At 36.7% G+C, this 12,967-nt stretch overlaps 1 pseudogene; it reads left to right on the forward strand.

Annotated features, from left to right (window-relative positions):
• The first annotated feature begins 12,464 nt into the window (after positions 1-12,464).
• LOC101566918 lies at positions 12,465-12,747 on the forward strand (annotated as a pseudogene).
• Positions 12,748-12,967: the final 220 nt, after the last annotated feature.

Genomic DNA, 12,967 nt, shown 5'->3' on the forward strand with positions numbered 1-12,967 from the left:
TTCTTCTTCTTCTTCTTCTTCTTCTTCTTCTTCTTCTTCTTCTTCTTCTTCTTCTTCTTCTTCTTCTTCTTCTTCCTCCTCCTCCTCCTCCTCCTCCTCCTCCTCCTTCTTCCTCTTCCTCTTCCTCTTCCTCTTCTTCTTCATCCTTCCTTCATCCTCCATACCATGTCAGTAGTAATAATCTTTATGGGCCATTGAAAAAGCCAGTGAAATTGTTAAAACAAATTTTAATGCACATAATTGCTATATAAGCAGTTCTATGGATGCTAATTGAAATAATGGGGATTCTTCCTTTGCAACTCAGTTGTCTGGTCTGATTCTCTTACTCTGATACGTAGGTTGAAAAGTGAATAAATACCACAACATAACCAAACCCAGACCACATCAGCATGAAGCACATGTATACTAACTCAAGAGACCTCTGTACTAGCAACAGTTTTTCCACTCTAATATATCCTCAACTCTACTGGATGCATGCACAAACAGACACAGGTACACACACACACACAAACACATGAACATGCAAGACAACAAGATACTTCCAAAATTTTTAACTCTCCAAAAGTTAAGACTTCCCTAAGTTTTTAACTTCCCCATGGATACTTACAGAGAAGATATAAGAAAAGAGGCTGTGGGGCCGGGGAGATGGCTCAGTGGAATATGTGCTTCCCTGGCAAGCACAAGGGCCTGAGTTCAACCCCTAGTTCCGAAAAAAAAAAAAAAAAGAGGCTGAAATGTGTGAAGACGTAAGAGAAGAAAAACAACAACAAAAACTATTACTGGATGCTCAGTGAGCTCAAAGATAATGTAAAACCAGATAAGGAACTGAGTTGATAAAATGAACAGTGAATTTAAAGATGACACAAACTAGAGACTGGGTGAACTAACCATGATGGTACAAAATGTGAAATGACCATTTTAGAAAATAATAGGGTCCATAAAATGGTATCAAACAGAAATCCAGGATATAAAAATATGCTGAATACATGGGCAGAAGAAATGACCAAAGTGAGGAAAGTGACTCTAGAAGATGAGGTTGATGTAAAAGAACACTCAGAACTACTTTAAAAACAATAAGAAATAGAGGAAATGGGAACCAGCAGCTACCAGATGACTCAAAGAAAACTAACAAAGAATTACAGGAGAAGAAAAACAGGAGAAATCAAAAAGCACATATGTATTGAAAATGTATATACTGAAATAGAACAGAAATTTCCAAATTTAGGGAAAGAATTCAACTTCCAATAAAAGAGGCATATAGGATTCCAAATAGACATGATCAGAAAAGACTATGACATCATAGCTAAAATCTCAGAAGTCAAATATAATTGCAACATTTTTACAAACTATTAGAAAAAAGCAACGAATAACTAATAAATGCAAACCTATCAGAATGATAGCAGATTTCTCAAAACACACAAAGGCCAGGAGAACTTAGAGTGAAATTTCACAAATGTTAAAAGAAAACAACTTTCAACCCAAAGTAATTTATCTTACAAAAGTATCTTTCATAATTGGTGGAGAAATAAGGACCTTCCATGACAATGAACACTTAAAAAATTCATAACCACCGAACCACACGATGAAAAGTACCCAAGAAATTCTAGTCAGCAACAGCAAGTCCAACAATATCAAGAACATAAAGGAATGGATACATTGAGCAGGATGAACACTTGTCCAAAATGGAAAAATAAAATGATTAGCAAGGGAAAAATAATGCAGTGCTAGGAATCAGTTAATACCTTACTGTAGTAATGCAATACAAATTGCCTTGACTCTCCAATCAAGATTGGCAGATTGGCAGATTAGACATCAAACCAAAATTGATCAGAAGACACAAAGAAGGTCATTACATACTGGTACTTTCATTTAACAGAAAAACAATTATAAATATATAAGCATCAAATGCTAATGCATACAACTTCCTAAAACAAATACTACTGATCATCAAACATAAGATAAACATCAACACAATCCTAGTGGGTATTATGGCTTGTGTCTAGATGCTCATCCAAATCTTCATCTGCTCATAAGTAGGACTTTTTAGAAATGGCTGGAGGAAGAGTATGTGAGGCTGGGAACAATTGTGTGTGATTGCTAAATTAGTCCACTGATTGGTTTAGCATAGTTCTGGATAGGATTAAGGGTACCTCCCTCTGGAGGTGTTACCTGTCCTAAGGATGAGTGAACTGGATAACTAAATGGGAAAGATAAGAGTTCATTAACTGCCACTTGTCGCTTGCTGCTCCTTTGCTACTACATTGCCCTCCATGAACTGTTTCTCCTCCATGATGCCCCTCTGCCATGCCACCTCATCTCTGAGCCAGCCAACTGTGAAGTGAAACTGTAACAAATTGTGAATTAAATAAACCCTTCCTGCTATAACTTTTGTTGGATATTTTGTCTGAGCAATAACAAAAAAATGTAATTAAGACAATGGGAAATTTTAGTACTCCACTATCAGAAATAGAACAACAGGAAAGAAAAAAACAACAAAGAGATATCAGAATTGAACCACTCCTTCAAATAAATGAACTTAATAGCTATCTCCAGAATATTACACCCAAAAACAGTTTGATGAAGATGTGAATGCACACATTAGAAAAACTGAGCAATTCCCACAAAATATCCTAATAGTTCATCTCAAGATCCCAGAAAAGGCTAGCCAGATAGCTCAGCAGACTAAAGAACCTGCTTTGACAGAGTGTAGCTGCTGGGGTTTGATCCCCAGCATGCCGTGCCAGCCCCACCCCCAGGGCATGCTGAGGCAGCAACTGAGACTGGACTTGGTGGTGCACAGGTGCAACCCCAGCACTTGAGAGACTGAAAACAGGAGGATCACTATGAGTCCAATCTACATAGTGAGACCCTGTACACCTTATAGACTTTGTCCTAAATTCTTAAAAACAAAAAATCCCAGAAAAACAAGAACAATCCAAATTCACAGTTAACAAATAGAAGGAAATGATAAAGATGAAAGTGGAAATTAGTAAAACTGAGACTAAGAAAATAATACAAGGAATGAATAAAAGAGCTGCTTCTTAGAAAAGATTAAAAAAAAATACCTTAAAAAACTAACCAAAAGAAGGAAAGCAAAGACCCATACCAATGAAAGTAGAAATGAAAAAGAGGAAATCACAATGGACCCCATTGAAATAGAGGATTATAAATTAATCTGCATTAAAACTATATGCTAATAAATTGAACCTATAAGAATGGATAGACACATATGAATAACCAAAACTGAACAAAGAATATATGAAAGCCCTGAACATCTCAATAACAGGCAGTGAAATGAAGGCAGTAAGAAAACTCTTTCAACTAACAAAATTGTAGAACTCAGTATTTACTGTTGAATTCACAAGAATTTCAGGGAAGAATTAATGACAATGTTCTTCAAACTATTCCACCAAATTTAAAGGGAAGGAACACTGCCAAGCTAACTTCTTGAAGCTCTAACACCAAAACTGGAAAAATGAGTTAACAAAAATGACAGGTATGGACAACTTTATTAATGAATACAGATGCCACTATTATGTCACAGATGCCAGCGTCATCATCAAGACACTTGACACCAGAATACAACAAATCATTAAAATATCAGACAACATACTCAAGTTTATTTCATCCTTGGGGTGCAAAGATAGCTCAACATACATAAAGCAATAAATGTAATACATTACCTAAACAGAATGACAAAAATCACATGGTCATATTAGTAGATGCAAATAAAACCTTTGGCAAAAATCTAACATGTATTCATTATTTTGAAAATACCTTGATTAAATTGGTGTGGAAGGACCTTACCTTTAGCTAATAAAGCCATGTAGGACAAATTCAGTGTCAGCATCATACTAAATGGAGAAAAACTGAAAGAATTCCCACTAAATGTATGAAGAAGACAAGGGTGTCTATCTTCACCAGATCTTGTTCAACGTAGTACTTGAAACTGTGGCCAAAGTGCATCTCAAGATCCCAGAAAAGGCTGGCCAGATAGCAGATAAAGGGAACAAGGTAAGAGAAAAGTAAAGTGAACTTGAATAAGGGAGGAAGACATTAAACATCCTTATTTTGTAGATGTCATGAATCTTTTCATGGAAGATCCAAACATCTCCACCAGAAGACTATTAAAACTAATAAACAAATTCAGGAAAGGGGAAGCTTGCAAATAGAAGCACAAAACTAATAGCACTTCTATACACCAAAAATGAACTCGCTGAAAAAGAAAGCAGGAAGGCATTTATAGCTAGCCTCCCCGCAACAACCAGAAAGTTAAATATCTAGTAAACAAACTAACAAAATAAATATAAAATCTTTCTAAGTATATATTGAATGCAATCCCCATCAAAATACCATCAGAGGGACGGGGAGATAGCTCAATAGAAGTGCTTCCCTGGCAAGCGCAAGGGCCTGAGTTCAACCCCTGGTTCTGCAAAAAAAAAAAAAAAAAAAAATAGTTTTGTATATATAACTGGAAAAAAAGTAATTCTAAAAGTTACATGTAATCAAAAGAGATCCACAATGGCCAAGCAATTCTGGGCAAAAGAATAAAGCAGGAGGCATTAAATTCCAAAACATCAAGCTACCCTAACAATCCACAGTAGTAAAAATAGCATGCTGTTGGTACAAGAACAGACATACCAACTAATGGGAAGGAACAGAGGATGAAGAAACAACTTCAAGCACTTCTGCCATCCAGTCTTTGGTAAAAGAACCAACAATATATAGTAAATGGTGCTGGGAAAACTGGTTATTTACATGCAGAAAAATGAATCTCAATCCACATTCTCATTTTTATTAAAATAAAGTCAAAGTGGTTCAATGATATACATAAAAAAGAAACACTGAACCTGCTGGAAAAAATGTTCAAAGAAGAAAGCATAGACAAAGACTTAGGGAACAAAACCCCAGTTGAACAAGAAATAACACTGAGTCAACAAATGGGATTATATCTGTTATAGTTTGTATCTAGTTGTCCCTGTAAAGCCTCATGCAGTCATGGGATCTTCATGGAGTTTATGATTGATTATTGTGGGTGTGGATGCTGCACCTGCCCTGGGGCAGGTAATTTGCATTACAATGTAAGGAGGGGAGAGAGGCTAGCTAGCTGCTGAGCTGCTGCCAATCCCTTCCCTCTCCGCTCTTTGCTGCCACCATGAAAGGTTGCTTTCTGCCATATACCATGCTACCTTGGAGCCAGCTGAGTATGGATTGAAACCTCCAGTAACTATGAGCTAAATAAGCCAGTCTTTCCTTCCTGCATTTTGAGTGTCAGATATTTGTCCCAGCAATGAGAGAAAAGCAACCAAATTACAAATTTTCTGTACAACCAATAGAACAAGAGACAACATGCACATTGGGAAAAGTTATTACCAGTCTTTTCTCAGACAGAGGAATAATATCTGTAACATATGAAACTCAAAAATTAGGCCATCAAAGGTAAAAGACCCAACTTAAAAATGAGCAATGGAAATGAATAAGAAATACAAAGGAGTGCCCGGGAGATAGCTCAGTAGAGTTAGCACTTGCCTGGCAAGCACAAGGGCCTGAGTTCAATGCCCAGTTCCACAAAAACAAGCAAATAAACAAACAAACACAAAGGAAAAACATACAAATGCCCAGATTCTCTGGCCATTAAAAAAAATACAAAGCAATACTGAGATACCACCTTTCTCCGATGAGAATGGCCATTATCAGGAAATCAAAAACAAAACAAAACAAAACAAAAACAAAACAAAACAATAAATACTGGGAAGGTTGTGAGAGGAAAGTAATTCCATTGCATTGTACAAAATATAAGCTAGTACAACTACACCAAATATCAGTGTGGAGATTTCTCAAATCTAAAAATGGATATTCAACTGGACATAGTGTACCTCTTCTGAGTTTCCTCCCAAAACATTTAAACTCACTGTACTCCTAGCATATGAGCATACCTGTGTTTATAGGCATCAGCACACGTCACAGCAGTTCAGTCATGGAAGTGGCTGCTATGCCCATCATCAGATGAGTGTGCGCACTTGGTGTAGGTACACGGTGGAGTATCACTCAGCCATAAATAAGGATGAAGGTGAGTCACTTGTAGAAAAATGGATGGATCTTGAGATGGCAATACCTAAGTGAAATAAGTCCCAAAATGTTGTGACTGGGCAGGGGAGATAGCTCAGAGCTCAACATCCTGAGTTTGATCCTTGGGATCAAAAAAAAATTGTGACTTAAATATTCCATAGTTTCTATAATTTAAGGAACCCACAATATAAATGATATAAAAAGAAAAAAGAGATAATCACATTTGGAAATGAGGAGATAGACTCTAGAGATGGGAAGGAGATTTGGGGAAGGAGGGAGAGGGGCATGTAGATGGGGCAGGGGGAGTGAAAAAAGTCAAGATGGGATGTGTTCACGTGTCAAACCCCATGCTGGATATAATTGAATGTATCAAAATATGTACTTAAAAATTAAATCATCATTATCATTATTTGCAGAAGACATGATACCTTACATAGAAGACCCAAAAAACTCCACCAAGAAGCTACTAGAATTAATATAGAAATTCAGGAGCACAGCAGGATACAAAGTCAATACCCAAAAGTCAATAGCATTCCTTTACACAGATAACAAACACACTGAGAGGGAAAATAGAAAAACAATACCTTTTACAATAGCACCAAGGAAATTGAAATACCTTGGAATTAATCTAACTAAAGAAGTCAAAGATATTTTCAAGGAAAATTACACTACTCTGTAAAAAGAGATCATAGAGGATTTCAGAAAATGAAAAGATATTCCATGCTCCTGGATAGAAAGAACCTACATTGAAAAGATGGCCATACTCCCAAAATTGCTGTACAGATTTAATGCAATCCCTATCAAACTACCACCAACATACCTCACAGAGATAGAGAAATCTTTCCTAAAATTTGCTTGAAACCAAAAAAGACCTAGAATAGCAAAGGCAATCCTGGGCAATAAAGACAAGGCAGGAGGCATTACAATTCCTGACTTGAAATTATACTACAATTAAGGCTGTTGTGATAAAATCAGCATGGTACTGGCAACAAAATAGACCAGAGGATCAGTGGAATAGATTAGAAGATGCTGAAGTCTCTACAAACACACTCAGCCACCTACCTTTGACAAAGGGGCTAAACATACTCACTGGAAGAAAGATAGCCTCTTTGACAAATGGTGCTGGAAAAACTGGCTCTCTACATGCTGAAAACTAAAACTTGACCCAGGCCTATCACCTTGCACTAAGCTAACGTCAAAATGGATTAAAGATCTACACATTAAAATAGAAACACTAAATTTCCTGGAACAGAAAGTAGGAGGAACTCTTGAAGATGAAGGGGTAGGCAAAGAGTTCATGAACGTAAATGAAATTGCATGGGAAACACTTGAAAGAATTAACAACTAGGACCTGTTCTTATTGAGAAGTTTTTGCATGTCAAAAGAAACTAGCAACAAAGTGAAAGGACAACCCACAATTTGGAAAAAATCATGACAAATAAGTACTCAGAAGTCTACTCTCTAGAATTTATAAAGAACAAAAAAAAATTAGGGCCTCCAAATTTAAAGACCCAGTCCAGAAATGGGCATCCGAGATGAACACACACTTCTCAGAAGATGAAATTAAAGAAGTGAATAAATATATGAAAAAATGCTCCACATCATTAGCCATCTGTGAAGTGCAAATTAAAACAACATTGAGATATCATCTTACACCAGAAAGAATGGCTATCATAAAGAAATCACCCAACAACAAATGTTGGAGAGGTTGTGGGGAAAAAGGAACCCTTCTCCACTGCTGGTGGGAGTGTAGACTGGTGTAACTGTTATGGAAATCAGTGTGGAGACTCCTTAGAATAGTTGGACTGGAAATCCCATTTAAACCAGCTATTCCTCTACTGGAAATTTTCCCAGAGGATCTGAAAACATCATATCATAGGGATATATGTGTGCCTATGTTTATAGCAGCACAATTTGTGATTGTCAAATCTTGGAAACAACCAAGATGCCCATCACCTGAGGAATGGTTGAAAAAGATGTGGTATTTTTACACAATGGAGTATTATTCAGCTATAAAGAATGATAAACTTGAAGCCTTTATATTGAAGTGGATGACACTTGAAGTACACTCATAAGTGAAATAAACCAGACACACATGTGTAAATATTGTAGTTTCTGTAGTATAAGAACTCAAAGAAGAAATACAAATAGAAAGATACAATACAAGTAAAAGGAAAGCAGGGACTCGAGGAGTAACTAATTAAGAGAGGGAAAGGAGAAGAGCTAGGAAACATGACAGTGACAAGTCATACAGTTATATGTACAAGATGGGCAAGGCAATGATCCTGAGAATCTCCAGAAGAATTTTGAATCTACCAGTTAATTGGAAAGATTCTCACCCTGACTAACTATATATACTGATACCTGTGAACTAGCAACTGCACTGAAGATGGTAATCTGTAATAGTAGTTTTATGCTTGGAGTGACTGTCATTGTGGTCTTCTGAATATGGGCTGCTTGTCATGACTTGCCAGTTGCTGCTGTGCCGTCTCTCAGGTAGATGATTGTTCAAAAAGAAGGGGGTGGTAAATGAAGGCAAGAGACAGGAAAAGGAATGTTGTGGGACTGTCCTGCTTCAAGGTTGTATATGGTTAGATTTTTAGACTTATGTGTAAACATAAGAATTATATAATTCTTTATGCCTATTTTAAAAAATATATTCTAATTTTTAAATGCTTTTTATCATATTCTGTAGGGACTTAAAGTTCAATATATCAGTACTTGATGAAAAATACCTGTTCCATATTTTGCCTAAGGTATTTGATATTCAGACAGATAGTGAGGTTAAGCTCAACAGTCTAGGCTCTATGGCAATAACAATAAGCTTCTCTTCTGGAGGGTTAACAACCTAAGTTTCTGGACTAAATTTAGAGAAAAAGAAGGGCCGCAAGGAAAGCCAACATTTTGGCCCTAGTCTTCCAAGGTCAGTTAAGACTGAGGACATATGAGAACTTGCACTGTAACATCATATAACTCAGTTGTGTCCCAAATTTGTTGATCAAGGAGATTATGGGGCCAAAGAGGAAAGTGATCAACAATGTAGAGTGTGCCTAAGGAGAGTCACATGGAGAGAAAACATTCTCTCAGGCTTTCACAGAAAGCAAATTGGCCAAGCAATGGCTGTGACTCATCCACATGGCTGACACTGACAAAGGATGTACAATCTAAGGTACAGGATCTCAGGATAAATCTTGAGGGGATTTCACTGACTTTATCAGATCCAAAAGCTACAATTCTTGTTACATAGGTCTTGCTTTATCTTGGTCTTAACTATCCAGCAGAAAAATATAAAAACGAAGTACAGGAAGTAAAGCCATGTTGTTATGTTGAGCTGTAGGGGACTCAGGTCAACAACTTCTGACATTTCCAGTCAAGTGGAAGACCCAATACTATTATGGACTACTGTACTATTTTGGAGTATTTTGCTGAGTTCACTCACCTATAATATTCAAATGACGGAACTAAACAAAAAAAGGGGGGATACAGGTGAATGTCCATTTTGTATTTGTGTACTCAAATGGTGAGGATAGATATATATATCTACTTTCTCTTCAAGGAAGAAAGGGATTTGTTCTTATAGTGTTTGTAAATAGGATGTCATTTCTGCATCTTGTACAACAAACAACCACTAGGAAGGCAGTATGCAATGTGTTAATAATTGGAACTGTCCTACCAATTTGATTTGAAACTGTCTCATTGTTATTTATTTCTCAATAAAATTATGGAAAAAGAATAAATCATCTTTACTTTCCTGATATACTGGTGTTTTTATCTTATTAGTATTAATAAATAATATAATAATAACAAATATATATTCTATCATTAGGATTTTTTGAAATTTCTTGACTTGTTTTATGGTCTATTTTGGTGTCTATTTCATATTTATTTTGCATATTTTTGTTGTGTGTAGTATTTTCTGTTCAGGTAAATGATTCCGTTAAAATATTCTGTAAATTTGGCAATTTTAAATTCTACTAAATATTGAGAAAAAGGTATTAAAATCTCTTCTAAAAATTCAAATTTCCATGATTGTAGATTTTTTTCTTTAGTTTTGTCAGTTTTTGTCTTATGCATTTAAGTGTTTTGATAGTAAGTGCATAGACATTTATTATTCTGAATAAAGTCTCTCTCTTATTGTCATAAAACACCCCTAATTTTGGTCTTGCCATGATGTTATTGTTGTTATTTCTTGTTTTTTATATTTACCTTCTCTAAATCAACAGAAAGTCAATCAATATTTATTTTGTCTAACATCTGTATTAGGTTTGTTTTCATGCATGTTTTATTCATTGTCTTCATTATTTTTTCATCATTGGGATAAATACTCAAGACATGCACATCAAAGGAGGAAAAAGTTTATCTGGCTCACAGTTCGTGGAGGTTTCAGTCCACAGTCAGCTGGCCCCAAGGCAGGGTGGCACCGTGGAGGAGAATCAGCTCATAAATGCAGGAAGCAGTCTTTCCCTTAGGCTATAAATCCATTGGGTGGTGCTGCCCACACCAGCATGGGTCTTCCCTTTTAAGTAAGTACACCGTCTGTAGCCAGAACTATGCTAAACAAATCGGTGGACAAATTCATTACCACACATATGACCCAGTCCTTCGTGAAAGGTTCATCTATGAGTGCATGAGGCTTTGGGGATGGGAGAGATTTAGACATAAGCCCTAACAGTCATATTTTATTTTCAGGCTGGTTTTCTTTTTATATTTAAAATGTTACCTTTGTAAATACAGTTGGTTCTTATTTTATAGCCAGACTAACAGTCTATGGCTTACAATGGGGGTGCTTTGTACATTAAAAATTGTTATAATTGCTGATATGTTTTAGTTGAAATCTATCATCTTGCTTTTTAAAATTTTTCTTCATCTCTCCCAGAATTCTTTTTACTTTGTAACAAATTGAGCCTCTAAAACCACACCAATTTTGTCATTTCTGTTGATGTTGAGGTATTTGCATTTTAAGTTTTCTTAAAAAGTTAAAGCTACAGATTGAACCACAAATGCTTAATTCCCAGTATACCTAAAATAAGTCTATTAGTTTGAAAACAATGGGATGAGCATGTTACAGTACACTATTCCAGGTAACACGCATCTCCCTGTATTCTGCTTTTGTTTAACATTTTAATTCTGCATATTCAGTCACTGTCTGTGTATGTTTGATTTCAGTACCATTCAATCATTCCATGTTACCGCATGCAGAGCCGCATTCTGTCTGTAATCTGTTGTGTTACATCTCTCAAAACAAATTACTTTTAGCACCTTGTTCCTCCAGCTCTTTTAGCATTTGTTCATTTGAAAAAAAAATTACTTTCATTTTTAATTATATTTTTACTATATACAGAATCCTTTTTTTGTTTTAGATTGGGAATCAAACTCAGGCTATGCCACTGGGCTACATCACTGGCTATATATAGAATTATAATCTATGTTTCTTTTGTTGTTATTGTGGCTTCTGTTATTGTTTAATGTTAATACTTTAGGGATATTCTTTTATCACCACTGCATTTGATAAGATGCCATCTATCACTTTCATCACTGTTATCTTACTTGTAAGGTGTTTTCTTCTGTGATTTTTTTTTTATGTGTTTAGTACAGGGTCTACAGAATCTCACTAAGTAGGTCTGACTTGTAGTGATCCTGTTTGTAGCCTCCCAAGCACTGGAATTACAGGTGTGCACCACCATGCCCAGTCTCAACCACAGTCTCAGAACGCCCCCAGAGCGGGTCCGGCACAGAAGTCCGCGAACTAAACCTGGTGATGCACTCTGCCTAAGCAGGAGCTTTAGTCTGCTGAGCTATCTGGCCGGCCCTCTTCTGTGACTTCTTTCAGTACTTTATCTCTATTTTCAGAAGCATGAGTATCATTTATCAGGGTGTGTTTTCCTTATACTTTTACTTTCTAAGACTTGCTTAGTTTTAACATTTGTGACTTAATCTCTTTAAATTAGTTTTAAAAAATTCTTTTTTTTTAATTTTATTTTAGGGAAGGGTCTACAGGGTGTTCAGGGTCTCAGTACTAGATCGAACTCATAGTGATTCTCCTGTTAAATCCTCCCAAGAGCTGAGATTATAGGCAAGTGCCACCATGCCCAGTTTCAATTGCCATCTCAGTGCATCCCAGGGGTGGGGCCAGCACAGCAGGCCCAGGGATCAAACCCCTGGCCCTTGCTTACAGGCGCTTTAAAGTGCTGAGCTATTTGGCTGGCCCCAGTTTTCAAAAATCTTGATGAATATTTCTTCGACTGTTTCTTTCATCATATCTTTTTGTTTCTATATCTCCAATTTCATTTATATTAAATGCCTTAAGGGGCAGTGTGAAGAAGTGAGGATGAACCCTGGGTGGCTCAAAGCTGTGTGCTGCTGCATCTCGTGTCTAGTGCCTGTGACCCGCCGCCATGTTCACCGTGCCCAAGAGAAAGGCTGAAGGGGATGCTAAAGGTGATAAAGCCAAGGTGAAGGATGAACCACAGAGAAGATCTGCAAGGTTGTCTGCTACACCAGCTCCTCCAAAGCCAGAGCCCAAGCCTAAAAAGGCCCCTGCAAAAAAAGGGAGAGAAGGTGCCCAAAGGGAGAAGGGGAAAAGCTTGTGTCAGCAAGGATGGGAATTACCCTGCAGAAAACAGAGATGTCAAAACAGACCAGGCACAGAGAACTGAAGGTTCTGGAGATGCAAAGTGACGTGTGTGTATTTTTGCTAACTGTGTACTTCTGGTGACTGTACCATTTGAAATATTATTTTTTATCAAATTTTATAAAAATGCAGAAATATTTTTTTGTTTTTACTTTTTTTAAAGCTATGTTAGCACACAGAACACTTCATTGTTGTTTTGGGGGGAAGAAGCATATGTCAGTAGTATGATGTCTCCAAAGCTGGATTGATGTAGGGAAGGCACGTCTC

This window comes from Octodon degus, unplaced genomic scaffold (genome assembly GCF_000260255.1).
Source record: "Octodon degus isolate 3935 unplaced genomic scaffold, OctDeg1.0 scaffold00025, whole genome shotgun sequence".
NCBI classification, from domain to species: Eukaryota; Metazoa; Chordata; class Mammalia; order Rodentia; family Octodontidae; genus Octodon; species Octodon degus.